Genomic DNA, 20,093 nt, shown 5'->3' on the forward strand with positions numbered 1-20,093 from the left:
CTTCCTGCTAATGCGATTCCTGGGAGGCAGCAGGGAAGGCTCAAATGATTCAGTTCCTGCCACACCTGTGGGAAACAAGGAGTCGTTCCCAGCTCCTGGCTCTAGCACCATTCTCAGACACAGGCATCTGGGGATGAAGCCTCAGATGGGAGCTCTCTGTGTGTCTCTGTCTCTCAAATGAATACATAAAAGAATTAGGAAGTTCTTATCTTTCCTCATTTTCAATTATATTGATACATGTATATAAGGTAAAAACCAATAGTTACCTTGAAAGCTTTGTCTAATTTATCTGTAAGACTAGTTTGGTCTAATATTTACTATGTGCATATTTTAACTACTGACTCAAATACTGGTATATTTTTAGAGGTTTTCTCCAGTTTTGAGTAAGTGATATAAGTGCTATATTTCTAAGAATCGCTCATTTTGCAAGTGTTTTCGGTAATATAGTGTTATTATTTTCTTATTCTCTTATAGCTGAAGTTCTGTTGTCCTTTAACATCTTGTGATTTGTTGGTTGGTTGTTTTCTCTCCTTTTTCTTGAGCAATCTCTAGAGGTTTGTCTTTTGGCTTGGTTTATCCTTGTTGAGTTACTTATTTCTGTTATTAAAGAGACCCTACTTTTAATTTCTCCTTTTTCTGAGTTTGTTTTCAAATCCTGGATGATTGAGGCAGGTGCTGCCGGGCAGCAGGTTAAGCTGCTGTGTACAACGCTGGCATCCCGTATGGGAGTCCTGGCTGCTCCACTTCTGATCCGGCTCCCTGCTAATGCTCCTGGGAAAGCAGCAGGAGATTGCCCAAGTGCTTGGGCGCCTGAACCCATGTGGGAGACCCAGAAGAAGCTCCTGCATCATGGCTTTAGCCTGACCCAGCCCTGGCCCAAATGGTGTCTTAACTGCTGTGGCAAATGCCTGCCCCTGTTACTTTATTTTAATTGTACACTATCCTAAGAATATAGTCTTACAAAATAATTTTCAAATTACCTAATACCTGATTTTGACCTCACTTAGGGTTAATTCTTATAAGTGCTTCATGTCTATACTAATGTACATTCTCCAGTTGTCAAATGCAGAAGTCAACTTGTTGCTTCTTTATCTCTACTAGTTTTTGATGGATCTGTTAGTAATTGAATGAAATGTGTTGAAATTTATCTTCTTTCTTTTTGTTCCATATATACTTTGCTCTCTATATTTTGAGATGAATTTTCCCCCAAGTTAATCTGCATATAGATTGGTTAGATTTTCTTAATTATTATGTAATGATTTTTTTCCTGATCTTTTACAGTAATTTCGTGTTAAAGTCAATTTTCTCTGGTGTTAACCTAGCTACCCAGTGGTTTTTTGTTTGATACTGTTATCTTTGTGTATCTCAGGTGGCCCCCAGTAATTCCCTGTTCTGATAATCATGGCATTTAATGATCTCTTCTCCCCATGAGTTAAGCTGACCAGCCCAATCAGTAAGGTTACATAAATGGTACTGTTTGGGTTTGGGCCCAGGATATAAAAGACACCTTGGATTTTTGGCTCAAAGGAAAGCCAGATGTCCCGTTGTGAGGATACCAGGCCTGTGGAAAGGTACTTCAGTTCCAGTCAAGCTCTGGGACAGCTGGAGTCCCAGGCCACAACTTGACTGTGATGTCTCAGCAGACTGGGAAAAATCATTCCGTTAAGCTCCTTCTGAGTTCCTCAACTACAGGAAAATGTATAGAAGAAGTAATGTTTGTTTCAATACATTAATTTTTAAGATAATTCGGCATGCAGAGAGAGAGACAGAAAGGATACAATGCTATTGTCTCATTTTACCTGCACCTGAGTTTTTGTATTTGGGGTACATAAATAGCAGATGGCTGTGTACTCTTTTGTTTTTTTAAATTTTATTTCTTTGAGAAGCTGAGAGACAGAGAGGAAGAGTGCTCCCATCTGCTGGTTCATTACTCAAGTGCCCACAGCTGCTGGGGCTGGGCCGGGTCCAAAGCTGGGAGCTAGGGACTCAATCCAGATCTCTCCTAGGGGTTGCAGGAAGCCAATTTACTTGAGCTATCACTGTACTTCCTGCATTGGCAGGAAGCGGGAGTCCAGAGGCAGAGTTCAGAACTGAACCCACTTACTCCAGTGTGGGTATTTTAACCACTAGGCTAAATACCTGCTCCCCACCTGTATTTTACAGCTGTGTTTTAAAATTTAAGAGGAAATAATGAGACAATGTCCTTATTATTCTCTGCAGACAGTATTTTAAGATAACATATATATATATATATGTATTTGTGATTTTATTTCACTGCTATTTTTTCTTATAGGTCAGATGATCCCTTTATGATAATTTTCCTTCTTGCTGCAATACATCTAGAAATTTCTTGAGTAAAGAATTGCTAGAGGTAAGTCTGTCTTTGTTTATCTGAAAATGACTCTACTCTTGCTTCTGCAAAATAATTTTTTATTATAAATATTTTTATTATAGTTACATTAGCTCAGCATTTTCTATCAGTCTGAGTTTCAGTCTTTATTGAGTGATGGGTCTTTTTTTTTTCTTAAAGCGTTTACGAGCCTCTCTTTGATTTTGGTATTTTGCCAACTTTGTAAAACCCATCAAAGTGTGGATTTCTTTTCTTTTCTTTTTTTTTTTTTTTTTTTTTTTGCTGCCAGGGTCATTATGCTCCCTGAGTTTGTGAATTCACATTTTCATTTACTTTACAACTTTTCTGCCACTGTCTCTTCACATATTTCCTCCTCTGTCAGCTATCTGAACCCTCTTCCCTTTGGATTCCAACTACACAAGTCTTAGAGCTACTCATCCTTTCTTCAATGTATTTTAACTTTGTTTTCACATCTTCTTTTTTTGTTGTTGTTTTTGGTCCTTTATCAGCACATTTTGGGTGATCTAATCAGATATATATATATATATATATTCAGTTCAGTAATTATTTCTTTAGCTGTGTATAAAAAGTTGTTTAACTGGTTTGTAGAAGTCTGTAATTCAAAAATCGCGTTGTTTTAAAGAATTATTTATTTACTTGAATGTGTGAAACGGAGAGAGGAGAGATAGGTAGAGAAAGAGAAAGAGAGGTCTCTCACCCACTGGTTCGCTCCCCAAATGTCCATAACAGCCAGGGCTGAGCCCAGCTGAGCCAGGAGTCTGGAGCTCTCCCTGGTCCTCTCTCGTGGCCAGCAGGGGCCCCAGGACGTGGAGGGTCATCTGTTGTCTTCCCAGGCACATTAGGAGAAAGCTGAGTTGCAAGTGGAAGAGACAGGACACAAATCTGCACTCTGCTGTGGGATTCAGACACCCCAAGAGGTGATTTAACCCACTGCACCACAACGCCAGTCCCAAATTGTATTTTTAATTAAGATATTTCATCTTTTTAATTTTAATATCTTTTTGCCCACTACTGATGGTCAAGTGTTGCTTATCATATCTGCGGTTTTATATTTAATTTTCTTAAGCCTGTGCATACTGTTGGTGTGCACATCAATTGGGAATTACAGTTGCAGATGGAATTAGGATTGCTAATCATCAGAGAGGGGGATTATCCTGAATTATCCAAGCAGGAATAATAGGGTTAGAAGGACCATTAAAAATGGGAAAGGGAGGCAGAGGAAACAGGCCAGAGAAAGAGATGTTATAATGAAAGTGGATCCGGGAGATATAATATTTCTGGATCCAAAGACTGTAGTTAGTCCCAAAAACCCGGAAAAAGCAAGGAATAGACTCGCCTCTAGGGGTTCCAGAAGAGAACATGGCCCTGTTGACACCGTAGTTTCAGGAGAACTCTAGGATGATAAATTCCTGTTGTTTCAGGCCACTAAGTTTGTGGTCATTTGTTACAGCAGCAACAGACAACTAATACATAGCTACCGCAGTTGGCTCTCTGCTCCTGTGCATTCAACCAACCAAGGATTGAAAACATCCAGGTAAGAAAATACTGCACACGTTGCATCTGTTCTAAACATGTGAAGACTTTTCTTCCTTGTCATTTTCCCCTAAACAATACAGTCTAGCAACTACGTACATAGCCTCTGCACCATGTGAAGTGTTATGTGTCATCTACAGATGACTTAAGGTACATTGGAGGAGATGGGTGTTTAGCTTAGAAGTTAAAGACACCAGTTAAGATGCTGGCATCCCACATCTGAAAACGTAGGTTTGATACCCAGCTGTGGCTCCTGACTCCAGCTTTCTGCTAATTCAGATCCTAGGAGGCAGCAGTGTGGTTTGGGTAACTGGCCTCCTTCCACATGTATGGAGGACCTGGATTGAGTTCCTGGATCCCAGCTTCAGCCCTGGCCCATTCCTGGTCTCTTTGTGTGTTTGGGAAGTTGACCAGCAGAGCTCCCACATGGGAACTTTCTCTCTCTCTTGCTATCAAATAAATAAATAAGTAAATAACAATTTTAAAAGGCGTATGTAAGGATGTGCATAGGTTAAGTGCAAACATTATACAGTTTTGTGCTTGGGATTTGAGCATCTGCGTATTTGCTCCATTTGGGAGTCCTGGACCCCTTTCTCCCAGAAATCAGGGACAGCTCTAGGTAGTCTATGCCTGAGCATTTCAGTGCCTGAATCCTTAGGATCGAAGAGAAATGTTTCCCAGATCTGCTGGCTGTACTCCTGGCTTGTCTTCTTCTCTCAGGCTTGGTGGTCACTTTATTTTCAGGTTATATTTTTTATCGTAATTCCTAGGAATTCCACAGACCTAATTGGGAATCTGTTGACTGAGAGGAAATTGGCATCTCCATTTACCCAGAGAACTTGGGGAAATCCTCTGGAAAATTCATTTTTTATTTGCAGATACTGTTATCAAATGTCTAATGCAAAGGAGAAATGATCAACAGAAAATTCATTTAAAAAAAGGAAATCAATGTTGTATCTTTCTGTACCTGTTTTCCCATTGTTATAGTCAGAGGTTAAAAACAAAACCTTTTTCCTTTTCAATCAAAATATTCATGTAAATGAGATTCTGGGATATAATCGTTGTCTATAATGTACTTAGGTATGTCAGAAGGAAGCTTGAATGAGTTGGAAAGTGAACAAGTTTTGTCCTGGGGCATGCGCTGTGGCATAGCGGGTAAAGCCATCTCCTGCAGTGCCAGCAGCCCATATGGGCACTGGTTCATCTTGGCTGCTCCACTTCCTATCCACCTCCTTGTCAATGTGCCTGGGAAAGCAGCAGAGGATGGCCCAAGAGCCTGGGCCCCTGCACCCACGTGGGAGACCCAGAAGAAGGTCCTGGCTCCTGGCTTTGGACCAGACCACCACCAACCCTTTAGGGAAGTTTGGGGTGTGAACCAGCAGATGGAAGACCTCTCTCTCTCTCTCTCTCTCTCTGTGTGTGTGTCCGTCTCTTTGTAACTATGCCTTACAAATAAAATAAATAATTTTTAAGAAGGTTTTGTCCTTGTATGTAGCTGATTGAGGGAGCTTGTCAAGGCTTCAGATTCTAGTTAAGGCTTAACTCTGCAGGACTTGGTTGTCTGAGGTTTAGACACTTTGTATTCAACTCAGTGTGGTCATTTTCACCTATATCTCGGAGTTAGAGAATGGAAAGCAGAAACGTGAAACTGAATTCGAGAGTGATTTTGATTTTTGCCATTACAAACTTGGGTGAGAGACATGGAAGCAAAGACTTCAGAACCAATGAGAGAAATCGATTTTATATTAGCTATACCTTCCATCCCTGGTTCTTTGTATGTCTTATCTTCGTGAGTAAAGTGGAACGACTTGTGCTTCAAATCAACCAATTTTATGACTGAATCTTGAGTGTCACTCTGTTTCATTGCCCTGAGGGAAACATTCCAAAGCTGTGAGCAACCTCTTATGCTGTCTACTGCTAATGGTGGGCATTTCTGGGATATAACTTGCATGTTTATGCATTAGAATTTATTTTATTTATTGTAAAGCACCTGAATTGACATTTAGGAACTAAAATCACCCTGTCCATCCCTCCCCCTTTATTTTGAGATTCAAATATGATGTTTAATTTGAGGCCAGTATTGTGGCTTGGTGGGTGGGGCCATGGCCTATGACACCAGTGTCCCATATGGGAGCTGATTTGTGTCTCTGATGCTCTATTTCCAATCCAGCTCCCTCCTAATGCACCTGAGAAAGCAGTGAAGGATGGCCCAAGTCCTTGGGCCCCTGCACCCATATGGGAGACCCTGAAGAAGTTCCAGGCTCCTGGCTTTGAGCTGCCCAGCCTGGGCTGTTGCCACCTTTTGGGAAGTGAACCAGCAGATAGAAGACCTCTTTGCCTCTGTTTCTCCTTCTCTCTTTGTAGCTCTGCATTTCAAATAAATAAATGAATCTTTTAAAAATGTGATGTTTAACTTGCCCCTATTTTCTTGCTTTTTAAAGATTTATTTATTTGAGAGTCAGAGTTACACAAAGAAGGAGAGGCAGAGAGAGAGAGGTCCTCCATCTGCTGGTTCACTCCACAAATGGCTGCAATGGCCAGAGCTAGGCTGATCCGAAGCCAGGAGCCAGGAGCTTCATCAGGGTCTCCCATGTGGGTGCAGGGGCCCAAGCACTTAGGCCATTCTCTGCTGCTTTCCCAGGCCATGGCAGAGAGCTGGATTGGAAGTGGAGCAGCCAGAACCCGAATCAGTGCCCAAATGGGATGCTGGCACTGCAGGCGGCGGATCTACCCACTACACCACAGCGCTGGCCCTGCCTCTACTTCCTTAATCACAACACAGGCACGCATGACAGCCCTTTCAGCAACTGAGTGACAGTCAGGGCACCAAGTGCACACAGAGTCCTGCTATGCATGTGTCAGTGTCAGATGGATTGTGTTTCAGAAGTCCCATGCAGACTCCTGGGTTGATAGTTCTGAGCACATCCTGCCTGCCTTGTAGCAGTAGGAATGCCTTCTTCAGGAGTCCTGAAGTCCCCTGAATCTGATTAGGCAGTAATGAAATGCACTAACTTTTATATAACAGGACTTCAAGAGGGCAGGCACATTTCCAGGATGGTTGACTCAGCATTCCCCATAGGCCATCAAAGTCCCAAGTTGTTTTCACCTCTTGTGCCCGACACTCTCCCTTTTCGCTTCTTTCTAACATGCAGGGGAGCTGTTCACAACTATTGCAAGGGTCACTCCTGGACATGAAATTGTCACGAGGAAGGAGAAACACATGGCTGACTCTTAGAACAGAAGGAAGATTTCTTCGAAGTCAGACATCTTCTCATACCAGCAGGATGGTGCAGGCTGGCCACCCTCAGTAAGTCAGTGACAAGGAGACCAGGGCCACCCTCTCATTGGTCCATCCTGCCCTTAGAGCGGAGGGTGGGGTCAGGCTCCACTGCTGGAATGTGCCATTCGGACAGAAAGAAGGAAGGAATTGATCTTCGGTAACCAAACAGGTGCCAACCACATCACTCATCTAATTTATTTCTTTAGATTTCAGATTGTTAAAGGGAACCCATGTAATCTCAAAATTAAACTCTCCAATGGACATTCTTAGTGAAAATCTTGAAATGGGTAATGCCTGAGTGCTAACTTGTTTGCTAAGTGATTGACAGGGAGTTCTTAGGGCTGTAAAGAAGGTGCATTGGTCACCCCTAAGATTTCACAATGAATCAAATCATGGGCATAAAACACCACAAATACATCAGCACTCCTGGGTGTTATTTTCATTTTCTAGGAAAGTGTTCAGGTACTACTGAAAAAAAAAAAAAAACAAACCTTATTTTCTCAAGGAGAGGTTAATTCTTCAAGAGGAGAGATTAGGCAGCCGTTTTTAAAGGCGTAGAGGCTTTTTTTTTCAGGTCATTAACATTTTGCAAAAGCAAGCTTAGAAAATGTGTCCTAAAATGCCAAATAGCCGTACTTTAACAAAGATAACGTGAGAAAGTCAAGGTAAAGGCTAAAGAATACATACGTCCAAACAATGCAATTATGCAGAACCTTTAAAATAACATTTTAAAGAATACAAAGGACATAGAGAAAGATTGTGATGTAGTGTTAATTGGAAAGAAGTATACAAACAGAATGCCTATTATGATCCAATCAGTAAGCTAACGATACGGAAACCTTTATTTTTTCTAGATATTTTATGCTTTCCAAAGTCCGAACAGTTGTTATATCGTATTGTTAACATATGTTCCCTGCCCTCCCTGTCAGAGAATTCTCCTTTTGCATCCCATGTCTGAGGCAGGTGACCTGCTTTGATCAATGCAGTGCAAGCAAAGTGATCCCAGCCATGAGTACAGCAGAAGCTTGGGAACAACGGGTGGCTCCATCATCACTCCCCTCCTCTGCTCACAGCATAACCAGAGAGGAGCCATTCATCATTCTGGACTCCTGAATTAGGAACATATGTGGCAGTCCCGTGCTATGCAGGCAAGGAGTGACCCTGTGCTGCTAGAAGCCGCGGGCATGTGGGGGCTGTTTATTACCTCAGCATAACTCAGCAAATGCTGCCTAATTGAGCAGCTCATGTGATTTGTGTTTCAATTCAGAAAAATAAGAAGTAATATAAAAATCACTCTATAAAATATAAGTTTTGTTTAAAATCATATCATAAACAGTTTCAGGAGGAGCACATATATATATGCCATTGCACTCTGCGGCTTGAGGAAAGTAAGAAAAAAAAAAAAGGATTTGTTCTGTGTCCCCGCATGCTTCTGTGGTACAATGTCAAGAGCAGTATCCTTTCTCTTGTGAAAAAAAAAATTTTTTTTATTATTCCTTGGGAAGGGGGTGTGGAGGGAGGGAGAGGGAAAAATCCTATCCAAACCTCAGATGCTTGCAATGACTGGGGCTCGGCCAGAGCCAAAACCAGGAGCCAAGAACTCAATCCAGGTCTCCCACATGGGGGACAGGGACCCAGCTACTTGAGCCACTACAGCTGCCTCTCAGGTCTGTATTAGCAGGAAGCTGGAGTCAGCACCCTGAGCTGGCATCAGACCCACACCCTCCAATGAGGAATGTGGGTGCCTCAACTGCTGGGCTGGATGTCTGCCCCCATTCTCCTTCCTGTTTGCTGTTAGTTTCCTTGTTATTCTGGTTCTACTCTTCCTTAGGAATGCTTCTACTCTCTACAGCCAACTACCAATAATTAGAAAAAGTCTTAGGTCACAGCCACATTTTTTCTTCACTTCTCGTTTCTCCCTATCATCTCCTACAAACTTCAGTCTCTGACCATGAAGGTCATTGATAATGTCCTTCCTGTCAAGTCAGATGATGCTACTTAGAGCTCATCTTCTTACCTCCCTTTGCCCTTGACTCAGGTGTCCTTACTGAACTTTTATACATGGTGGTCTCTGGGGCACTGACGTGTCTGTCTCTCATATGCCCTGGGACACTCCTTACTCTCTGTTCAGCCAGGATTGCCTGACTGTCCCTTGCCTATGCATATATGTGCCTAAGCTTCTGTCTTTACCCTTGTTTTTTTCTTATTTTCTCTAAGATGTCAGATATACCTTCATTTCCTGAGATGTATGGAGGAGTGTGCAGTGTTTAATCGATTTTACTGGGAAACAGTGGCATAGCCATTGGTACCCAAATCCCTGTGAAGACTGTATTGCATCTCTGATATTAGTATAATGTTACACTACAGGAATTCGACCTGTCTTCATCCATTAGAAAAAAAATCTTGCCGTGGGTGAATTCATTCTGAAAATTGTCCCATGAGTATTTTCATATCTAATCTTATTTCCTGGGGCCTCTTCAGGTATAATATATAATCACTGTATTTCATAAACAAAGCATACTTGACAATAAGAAATATTACTGCTTTGGCAACATTTAATAAGTTATGTAACTTGGATTCCAAATATGAGTTCCTGGACTGTTATGTTCATGTTAGAAAAGGAGCCAGAGTCTAAACGAAGAATTTATAAAGCCAGAAGCAGCAGTGCTGTGCTGGGAGTTTACTTTCTGTGCAGCAAGAAAATTGTTTTACCCAAGTTGATTGGAAATTCATTAATAATTTTTCCCATTTTAAGCATTTTTGAAAATATAAAATTCTTACCCACAGTTAAAAAATTTATATTCTCCTTGAATTCAAGTATTGTAACCATCTAGCTTCACATTCGACACTGTCCTGGAGAGATGAAACATGTCATGTTTTTGAAGATCTCTAGAGAAAAAGATTGCAGCGCTTCCTTTTGGTGACTTATTCCTATGACTAAACCCCCTCAGGAAACGATTCTCGTCTAACCTGAGTATTTCACAATCTGCTTCAATGTTGCCTTTGCTGCGTCCTCATTAAAAAAATCTGTAAAAGGACTCTCGAAACTGAAAAATGATTTTTTAAATCACTCCTTGCCAGTGTTCTTTAATGTACCTCAAGTCTCTTCATAAAAATAAATAAGCTGGAAAGCATCCTAAATGCTTTCCAGTTAAGGTGCCTGTGTAATCATCAGTGTTTAAAAAATGTTATATAAAGTAACATTTCTTAACTTAGAGTTCTGCAGTTCTGAATATCCTATATTGTTTCTATTTCAAAAGGAAGAGACTTCACAAAGATCATGGAAAATTAAATTAAAAGAGAAATTGATTTTTGTGCTGACCTTTTTGAACTCCATGCATCCAAGGGGTCTTCAAAAACTTGTGGTAAATGCATAGTATGAAAAATGCATGAATTTAAAAAATTAAACCAAAATAAACTTATCTTTCAGTTCAGTTTTTCCATGGACTTTTTGAAGTATCTTCATATATACTATCATAAAACATATGCATTTGCTTAGCCTTCAGAGTGCTTTTAAACAAATGAACCATTTTTCAATTTTACGTTAAAATTGTTAAAACAAAAAGATGGTCTATGATTTTTTTTTCTGTTGCTGTTAATTCTTTTCAACTTCCTGACTTCTGTGGCTGCTGTTACCCTTAGGCAGGATTATCACAGTGTAACATAAATAAGAGATTAACTTTTACAGTCACTCTCCATTCACCATAAAACTCCTTGACCTACTCAGATCCAGTAGGGTCAGCGTTTTCTTTGGCCAGCTTGGATCTTTGGCTTTGGTGCTGCGGGGCTCACGCCATGGAATACCGTCAGCACAAGGGATATCCTTTGGAAAACAAGGAGAACTTGCCCTCTCTTTTTGCATACAAATGTAGGGAAACTCTTGTTTCTCAATTCATTAATGTCACTAGAGTCTAAATACGTTTTTATGGACAAAGAAAAGTCCTGGTAATTAACTATTGTATTGTAATCATAATCAAGATTTGCTGAGTACTTTCTGTGCCAGGTAGCACATAGACTGCACAAAAGACAGCCTCTGCTGACCAGTTTTCTGCCAGCCCTGTGTCTTGGGCCTCAACAGTTTGCCTCTCTGTGCCAGAGACTTTTGATTAATTAGGAAAATTCAACAAGCATTTATGAAAACATCTCCCCAAGTAATTTAGACACAAGCTAGTGTTTTCCTGTTAGATTTCCAGTAAACAAAAGGATATTGGTTGATTGTTGGAGGGAGTTGATTGTAACCTTTTGGCTCTAACTAATGAGGCCATGTCTTATTTCTGTTTAATGGTTTAGAATTCCAAAGCTATGGAGTCTGGTAGGGAAGCAGAGGAAGTAAACACACGAAAAAACAAGGAAGGAGACCCATTGAGCCCCAAATGGCTTCCTTTCCCCTGCACTAATTTGCAGGTGGACTAAATCTACAGCCCCTCTTCATGACAAACAGGCAGCTGAGTAAGTTTTAGCTGTCCCCATGCTGTCTTTTAGCCCGGAAGCTGATCGTACATGTGCACAACTGAATCCCCAAGGGGAGCGGCGACCAGGGACTTTGCACTACACATGGAGAGGAATTACTGAGAAGTTGATCGAGTCGGATGTTTTCAGTTACAGCTGTAGCTGGAGGTAATGGTTTCCCCACAGGAAAGCTCAGGGATCCGTGGGCCTTGGTGCTCTGCTCCCTGACAGGAAAGGAACTGTTTATGACTGCAGCCCATGCCACCTGCTCAGCTATCAAGTGCACATTTGTTCTCTTGGGAACACAGGGTGGGGTCGTTACTAGAAACAGGGCTAAGAGCCAGCAGTGCTCCACTTCCAAATTCTGGCTGACTCCTACAGTGACCTCTGTCTGGTCCCCTCAATAAAACCAACCACTGCTTATTTAAAACTGGAGCCAGATAGGCAGTGCCTTGGGAAATAGGCACACTTCACTGGGATTTCTTTGGCACCGAAGGCACTCAAAATTACCCTTGTCATCAACAAATATTTATTGGGCATCTTCTATTAACATGCAATCAATGAGTCAAAGACACGTACCATGTCTGCGTTTACAGGATATGCTTCTAAAAGATGAGTGCATTAGAAAGGGATTATTTTTTATTGTTTTGTGAAGCATGGTTTTTTAAAAGTATTTATGTAAATTAATCCATAGAACCAAGATTTCTGTAATTGAATTCATCCCATAGTAGCTGATTATTTGGTATTGTCTATGCTCCATAAAATTAATTTTAAAGACAAACGTTAGTGACAAAACAGTTCACAAAATCCCCTCCACATAAAGAATCAGAAGGGTTATATACAAAATAAATTATTTTTTTGTTTTTATTAAAACAGAGTGAAAGGACTCTGTCCTCAGCACCCTATGTGTGCGTGGTTGGAACATTATGGGTATGTGATGACAAAATATTCTCTGTGTCCTGTACATGGGCGACATCCCATAGCAACAGTGGTTCTCCGTAAACAGCCCAGGAGCCGAACGTCCCCCACAGCAGAATCCGCTGGCAGCTGCCCAGCTTGAATGTTTTTGTACTATCCTTGACTTCTACAGTTGGCAGAGAAAGAAAAAAAAAAGCCAATTCTAGAAACTAGAGCTGTTGGATGGATGGACGGGTGTCCAGAAATGGAGGGTGAGAGAAGAGAAGTGTTTCTCTTATATTTTGTTAAGCATTGGGAGCAATTATAGGATCACTGGAAAGATTTCAAGTGTTTTAGACACACAAAAGCCAACAAAGTCTCCTGGTATTTTAAAACCAAAATCACCAAGCTTAGTCTCCTTGTAAGAACCTTAGTGTCACTTCAGGACCCAGGAGAGACAAACGCCGCAGGCATCCCTACCAAACCTTAGAGGCTGTTAAAAACTCCACTCAAGGGAGCTCTTACTGTAAGAGGCTGAACCTATGTTGCCCCTGAACCCTGCCACTCTTGCTAAGGAGGCTCTGGACAGCAGTACTCAGCCCTAGCTCCACCCACGTTCTTCTGGGCCCACCTGTTGCTGGAGGAGTCCTGGTTTCCTTAAATTTTTGGTGAAGTTAGCTCGAGTTGAACAGGGGAGAGGGCAGAAGCACGTGACGTGAAAGCACACTATTGGTGGAAGTCTCTGTTGGCTGCTTAGCAGCTCACTTTTCTGTGAGTTAGATGAGTCAGTTCCCTGTTCTAAGAATCAATCCACTAAATTATTTTTCATCACACATGCCTTATTAGTGATAGCTTCAGGCAAAGCAGCCAAGAGACGAACCAAGACGACGTTTGTCTGGGGAAACTAGACTTTTCTAATCTACTTTCAGGGATGCACATTGGTTATTTGGGAGTCTCCACACTCTGCCCTAACATGCAAAGTTCTGTCTTCCTAGTGTTGCGCATGTGACAATATTGTCTACGTGTCATCAAGTCCCAGTCAGCTTGATGGAACTGGAGTAACTTGGGCTGTCACAACAAAACAGCACAGACTTTGGTGGTTTTAATGACAGAAATTTATTCACTGTTGAAGAGGTGAAAAATCCAAGGTAATGGTGCCAGTAGGACTGGTTTCTGGTGAGGCCCCACTTCTTGGGTTGCAGATGAGTACATTCTCTCTGGGCTCTCGCATGACTTTTTATCTGTGGGTGCTCTGCAGTGGCGGGTAGGGTGAAAGGAGAGAGACACACAGAAGGAGAGAGAGAGATGTAGGCTCTCTTTCTCTTCCTTCCAAGACATCAGTCCTATTGGGCATCAATTAACCTGAATTACCTTTTTCAGGGTCCTGTGAGGGCACTGTGTACACTGTCAAATTGGGAATTAGAGCTTCAGCAGGATTTTTTTTTTTTTTGGCAGGGGCAGGAACAATTCAGTCCATGGCAAATGATAAATATTGATTAGTACATATTAATCTGGATATGCACAGGGCATTCATATCATGTGTTAATAATACTAGGTAATCATGTAGACTAAATTAATTAATGAAATAAGCTAATTGGAATTTAGCAGATACCAGTCCATGCCATAGACAAATGGAACAGGAGATGTTTCATAGTATTATTGTTAGTAGTTTTATTAGTAATATTAATATTAGTATTAGTATTAGTATTTTGCACATGGAAAAACTGATTTGGAATCTTGACTTTACCACCCATTGGTTATGGGAACTGGGGGCACTAGTTTATCCACTCTGAACCAAACATCTTTGCTATGAACGAGGGTTACTGCAAGGATTTACATGGGGAATTTTAGTATAGCACCTGACACGTAATATACACTCAGAAAAGGAAATGAGTAAATCAATACAATGATTTGTCATTATAGTTATGCTAATATCAATATCAAAACTGAATTAAATTCATTAGCCAGTGGATATTTATCAGAATTCTCTGGTAAGTTAAATGTTTTATATTCTTCTGACTTCCAAGTTGGAATCTGGGGGACTGTGTTCAAAGCAATGCTGTTTTCTGTGGTGATATCCAAGCACTCCAAGCCTTCTAACTTGTCTTAGGTTCAGATATTGGCACTAGACACAATCTCCCAGTGGAGGCCAGGTACTCGGGTACCATTAGGAGGCAACACTAGGAGGGAAAGGTGCCAGTCCATGGGCAGCATATAGCCGGACACGCTGATTATCTTTGAAGATGGTACCTACAAATCACCTTAGTTATGCCCTGGTTCACGTGTAGCCTGCTTGGGGTGAAAACACTACCTCCAAGCATAGGGCAGGGTTTGCTTGTAAATGTGAGTGGAGATGGAGTTTCTGCTTTTAGCTATAAACCTTCTATTTTTTGGCAACAACAGCTTCAGGGTATTGTAGATCTTATGAGCAAAGCAGTAGGAGATTTTGTTGTAATTATTTTCTAATTACTGCTCCTCACATAGCATTTGACATTTATAAGCAATTCAGTTATTTCCTAAACTTGATTTTATGGATTTTTCTAGGTTTGGCATTGCCCTTGCTTCTTGGCACAGTATGCTGTTACTATTTTTAAAAATAGGCATGACAGTGAAGATACTGAAATGGAAATACAGAGCCAAAACAGAGTTTGCGTTCAACTGGAAGAACCTAGAAGCTGACATTCCAATGTCAGTGGGTTCTTCTACTCTTCTTTTCTACAACGTAAGCTTTGCTTTTAAAAGCTAAGTTGCTGCTATCACATTAAGCAGTATCAATTTAATTCCCATCACAGTGAATGTTAATAAGTAATTTCACTTGCCTCCTAATGACTTTGTTCTTGAAAACATTCCTTTAAAATTATGCCAATCCAAACACTTATTTCCAATCTTCCTCTTAGAACATTGAGGAGCAAGAGAAATATTAGGTAAGAGAATGTTAGTTGTCATTAGATAAAAGGAATGAAAATATGTTATTAACTTCTAAGTTGCTGTTTTGGTCTAGAAGTCCATATTTGATTTCTCTCAGGCTAAACTTCATTTAACTTTCATCCTTCCAAGTGGCATAATTGTTTTCGTAGTAACTGTTCTATACCTATTTTTTCTTCTCCTATACCTAAAAAAGAAAATAATTTAAATAAGGACTGTATCTAAGCTTACAGGTTTCACACTCAGGGAATATACCTTCTAATGGGAAAAGGATAAGTATCAGATCCTTTGAAATATATACAGTGAAAATTTGGGCATTCTCTTTTTTTTTTTTTTGTAAGAGAGACCAAGAAAAATGCTGTCAACAATAATGTTAAATTCGGAAGTGTGAAGTTGTGCCAGCGGGTATTTTAGAGAGGCTGATGCTATACTTGGGAATTTGTCAGATGCATCAATAACGTTTCATAGCACATTTGGCTGTGTGCAAAAAGCAGATACCGAATTTCTCCATCCCTCTTGGGGAATAAACACCCCCCATTTTGAAATGTATTGGGGTGACTTCCTCCATTCTCTTCTTCTGTTTATTTTTATGGGGCTCTTTAAGGAAGTACCTAAGCTGTTTTGAAAATATCATATCTTAGCTCACACCGTGAGGGTTTGTTTACCACAGGAATTTTAGTTGTGCTCCTAGAAATAATGAAAAAAAAATAAATTATTTCACCTGGGCAATTGGACAGACAGCTAATCTTACTGGTTAAACCGGCTGCTGGCTGACTGCCAGTGGGTACAATGAAAAGATTCTCCAATTAGCTGTCCATTAAAAAGCCACTCAACTCTCTCTCCTATCACCTACCATGTTCCAGGGACCTTGGTGAGAACAAGGAGAAAGTGCGAGGGTAGCTGCTGATACATGGTTATGTCTGTGGTGAAAACATGCCCACCAAGAAAGACTTTCTGTTGTTCCTAAAGACTCAACACTTTGGTGTGCAGAAGGACCTCGGAGGATTATGACGTCTAGAAGAAGTTCTTGCAGAAGAACTCAGCCAAGTCGAATCAGATCCTAATTGCCATGTGTTTCCGCTGCCCCAGCGTCCTGTGGCCGTCTCTGATTCCTCTGCTGTGGCAGTTTGAGAGGCATTGTTCACACTTAGCTGTTTGTGGTCTGCCAACCATTGCCCAAACAGAAGAGGAGCAGCACCTGTCATCTCCCCAGACCCAGTGACTCCAGTGTTTCAGAGTTTATTTTTTAAGGGGAGGTCATTTTGGTCCCCTTAACACTCAGCAAGAGCCCTTGATTTGAAGCTGTAGACACTACCTTCAGCGAGAAAGCCCCATGGCATCGTCATGCTGGGAACCAGGAGAGCAAGGGGGCCTGGTTGCCCCGTCCCAGCGTGGCAGGGGAGAGGCTGGGAGCTGTCAGCTCCTGGCACGGCAGCCACGGCCTCATCGCTAGCAGTGATTGCCATGTACTGAATGCTTGGCCCGTTTGAAGTCCTCCAAGAACTCCATCACTATTGTCCTTATTTCACCGAGAAGATTCGCACCTTGCCCACTGTAGGACGGTGAGTAGAGTGAGAGCCCGAAACACAGGATGCTCAGATTCCGAGCCCAGACTTCTGTTTCTCTGGCCATTGCCACCTCCTTCCAGAATTTGGCATTAAAAGGCCATGTTCCAGGTAAACGGTTAATGTTTTTTCCATGTTTATTTCATAATTATGACAACACATTTTATTCCTTTTATAATTTCATGGAATTTAGACAAATAAATGATAACCCTTAGTGTATAGCACATTAAAATCATTGGTCTATGTAGGCATCTGCTTTTATTTAATTAATTTAAGGTTATATGATGTCTGCTTGGGGACACCCAATTTAGGGATGAGGATGTTTATGATAGTTTGTAACTACTGAGTGATCCCACACTGATTCACCTCCCACCTCCAGTTGGACTTCAAGAGTAAACTCTATTATGAAATTCATATTTTTATGCTTCTTACCTTTTAAGAAGAATTTTATCTTACATATCATAAAATGTCTTAAATCTTCACATATTTCTGAGGTATAAATACTGTCATATTGCATATGATTTTCCAGTGATGCACATATAAATACAGGTATAGTTCATAGTTTCGCTTTGGTAAAATATATAATTCTAACTGTAGTACAACTTATTTATCCATTCTCCTTTCGGTAGATATTTAGACTATTTCCAGGCTTTATTGTTTTAAGGAAATGGCAGTGTGAATATTCTTGTATTTCTTCTAGTGTGCATATATCTCCTTAGGTATAAATATGGGAAAAAATTTAAACTTCTTATCTTATTAAAATTAAGTGGTAGCTCATTGTGTTCTTGGTATGAATTTCCCTAATAGCTAAGAAGATAAAAACTTCCTCTTATTTTTATTGGCTTCATGCATTCGCTTTTAGGATAAATGTTATCTATTCCCCTGCTTCTTCTAAGCTGTCTTTTTTCTTATTAATTTGAAGGAATTCAACACATGGTCTGTAAGTCACCCTATGTTGGTTATTTTATTGCAAAATTGTTGTAGTTAGTATTGCTTTCTTTTTCATAGTTTTTGATAAACAGGTATGGTAGTTTAATTTGTCCATCAGTATTTTATGTTTAGTGACTGTTGTAGCTTATTTAAGACAGAGTATAAGATTGGATATGAATTCGTTGAAGTTTTTCTTCTTACATTTAAATCTTTAATTCGTATAGAGTTATTTTTACACAAGCAATAAGGTAAGGGCACATTTTGCTTTTCCCCATCACCACTGAGTATAAATCCTAGATCTACTTATTGAGTAGTGTGTATTTTTCCCATTGAGCTATCATGATATCCTTGACCATGCTAATAGTCCTTTTATATAAGAGACTATTTGGGACTTTCTAGTCTCTTGCACTGGTAAATTTATCTGCCTCTTAATCTGTTCCATAAGTACTTAATTATTATAATTTTACTATAAGACTAGCTATGTTGTGGGAAGTCCCTATTTAATTTTTAAAAAGATATATATTGGTAATGCTTAGCTATTTGCTTTTTCCATATAATTGTAGAAAAAGAATGGCAAATTTCATAGAAAACAAAGCAGAGATTTTAATTAGAGTTACTATGAGTTTTGGGGACAGTTTATGAAAATTGACATCTTTCATATATCACTTTCTTCTACGTGAACATGGGCCATCTTTCCATTTGTTTGGAGCTTCTGTAATTTCTTTAAGTCAAATTTTATTCTTTATCAAGAGCTTATAACTATTTTGTTATGTATATGCATAGATACTTTATTATTTTATTGCTTAAATAAATGGTGTTATTTTAAATTATACTTTGTACAGTTTTTCTGTTGTACTTGAGAAATGTACTTGACCTTATTTTTGTATATTTTGGTTTATATTATATCCAGATACTGACCCATACTAATACGGATCCATACTATTATTGCTGATGCATATAATTATGTAATGATACCTGAACTTTGATATGGGATGGTGTTGTTGCAAGCAGTGGTTTAACCCACTACGCCACAACATCGGTCCCTATTTGACTGAATTGTCTGTAGAAATTTCTTTGTAGTAGGTTAGTGGGGCCCATCTCCCCCAGTATTTATTTAACTATGAATGTGTTTATTTTGGCTTCTGACGGCTCCATTGGGAATACATCGTAAAAAGACAAGCATGGTAGTTAGTAAACTGGTTCAAACGCTTGTGCAGGCGCCCGGCAAAGGAAGCTGGTGGATGGCAGAGTTTGGCTGCAGTGGAGCTGGGGAGGAGTTTATCTGATCTCGACGTGGTTTCAAGGTGCAGCCAACAACAGTTCCTCTTCGGATTCAGGGTTTGAGAGAAAGCAAGGGATGAACTTGACAGGGAATCAAGGGTCTTGGGTAATCTGAAAGATGAATTTGCTACTACTGAAGATGGGGGATCATAGGTGAGGCCCATTTGGAGGAACAGATAGGATTTTGGTTTGGGACATCTTCATGCCATATTTACTACACAGAAACAGGAATGCTGCGCATGTGAGTGTGGCGTTAAAGAGAGAGCTCTGCGTTTTTCAGTCGTACACATAGACGACATTTAAAGCAAGGAAACTGGATGAGGTCACCATGGAGAGAAAGGGGTGGAGAACTGAGTCTTGGGAGACTCCAGTGTAGAGAGGTAGAAAGAGGGTGGTGCTGGTGGTGGGGGATCAGCAAAGGATACAGAATCAGTAGCCAGTGGGATAGAGGGGGAAGAGAAGAGTAGCATGGTCCCAGAACCCAAGTGAAGGCACAGTACAGGGACAAAGTTTCAATCATTGCTTTCTCAAGATACAGATGTAAAAGGTGTGTGGAAGACAGAAATGATCACTGATTTAATGTGGAAGAAATTATGCTCAAGGAAATTGTACTCAAATTAGAGAAAACTGTTTCAAAGGGTTTTCATGCTGAGGGCAAGAGAAAGGATTTAGAATCTGGAAGGTAAGTATTACATGGGGTTGACCAGCGTGGTAGCCACTGGACACAAGTAACCGCTCAGTAATTGAGATAGGAACAGTTTGAACTAAAAAACTAAAATGTGATGGAAGTATAAAACAGACACAAGATTTCAAAAATTTTTACCAAACCAAAGTAAACTATCTCAATTATTTTTTAAACTGA

General features: G+C 40.3%; 1 long non-coding RNA gene across 6 annotated transcripts; it reads left to right on the forward strand.

Moving 5' to 3' along the window:
* Positions 1–1,888: 1,888 nt before the first annotated feature.
* Positions 1,889–18,720, forward strand: LOC149124846 (uncharacterized). Of its 6 annotated transcripts, none has more exons than XR_016212510.1 (4): positions 1,889–2,110; positions 2,294–2,371; positions 3,825–3,905; positions 16,319–18,720. It is a non-coding gene; the product is annotated as an uncharacterized LOC149124846 (long non-coding RNA). The 6 variants fall into 6 exon arrangements; XR_016212507.1 differs by having other exon boundaries at positions 3,822–3,905; positions 16,319–18,719; XR_016212509.1 differs by lacking the exon at positions 16,319–18,720 and adding an exon at positions 7,057–7,417 and having other exon boundaries at positions 3,822–3,905.
* The last annotated feature ends 1,373 nt before the right edge of the window (positions 18,721–20,093 follow it).

This window comes from Oryctolagus cuniculus, chromosome 8 (assembly GCF_051225735.1).
Source record: "Oryctolagus cuniculus isolate XC-2025 breed Fujian yellow rabbit chromosome 8, ASM5122573v1, whole genome shotgun sequence".
NCBI classification, from domain to species: Eukaryota; Metazoa; Chordata; class Mammalia; order Lagomorpha; family Leporidae; genus Oryctolagus; species Oryctolagus cuniculus.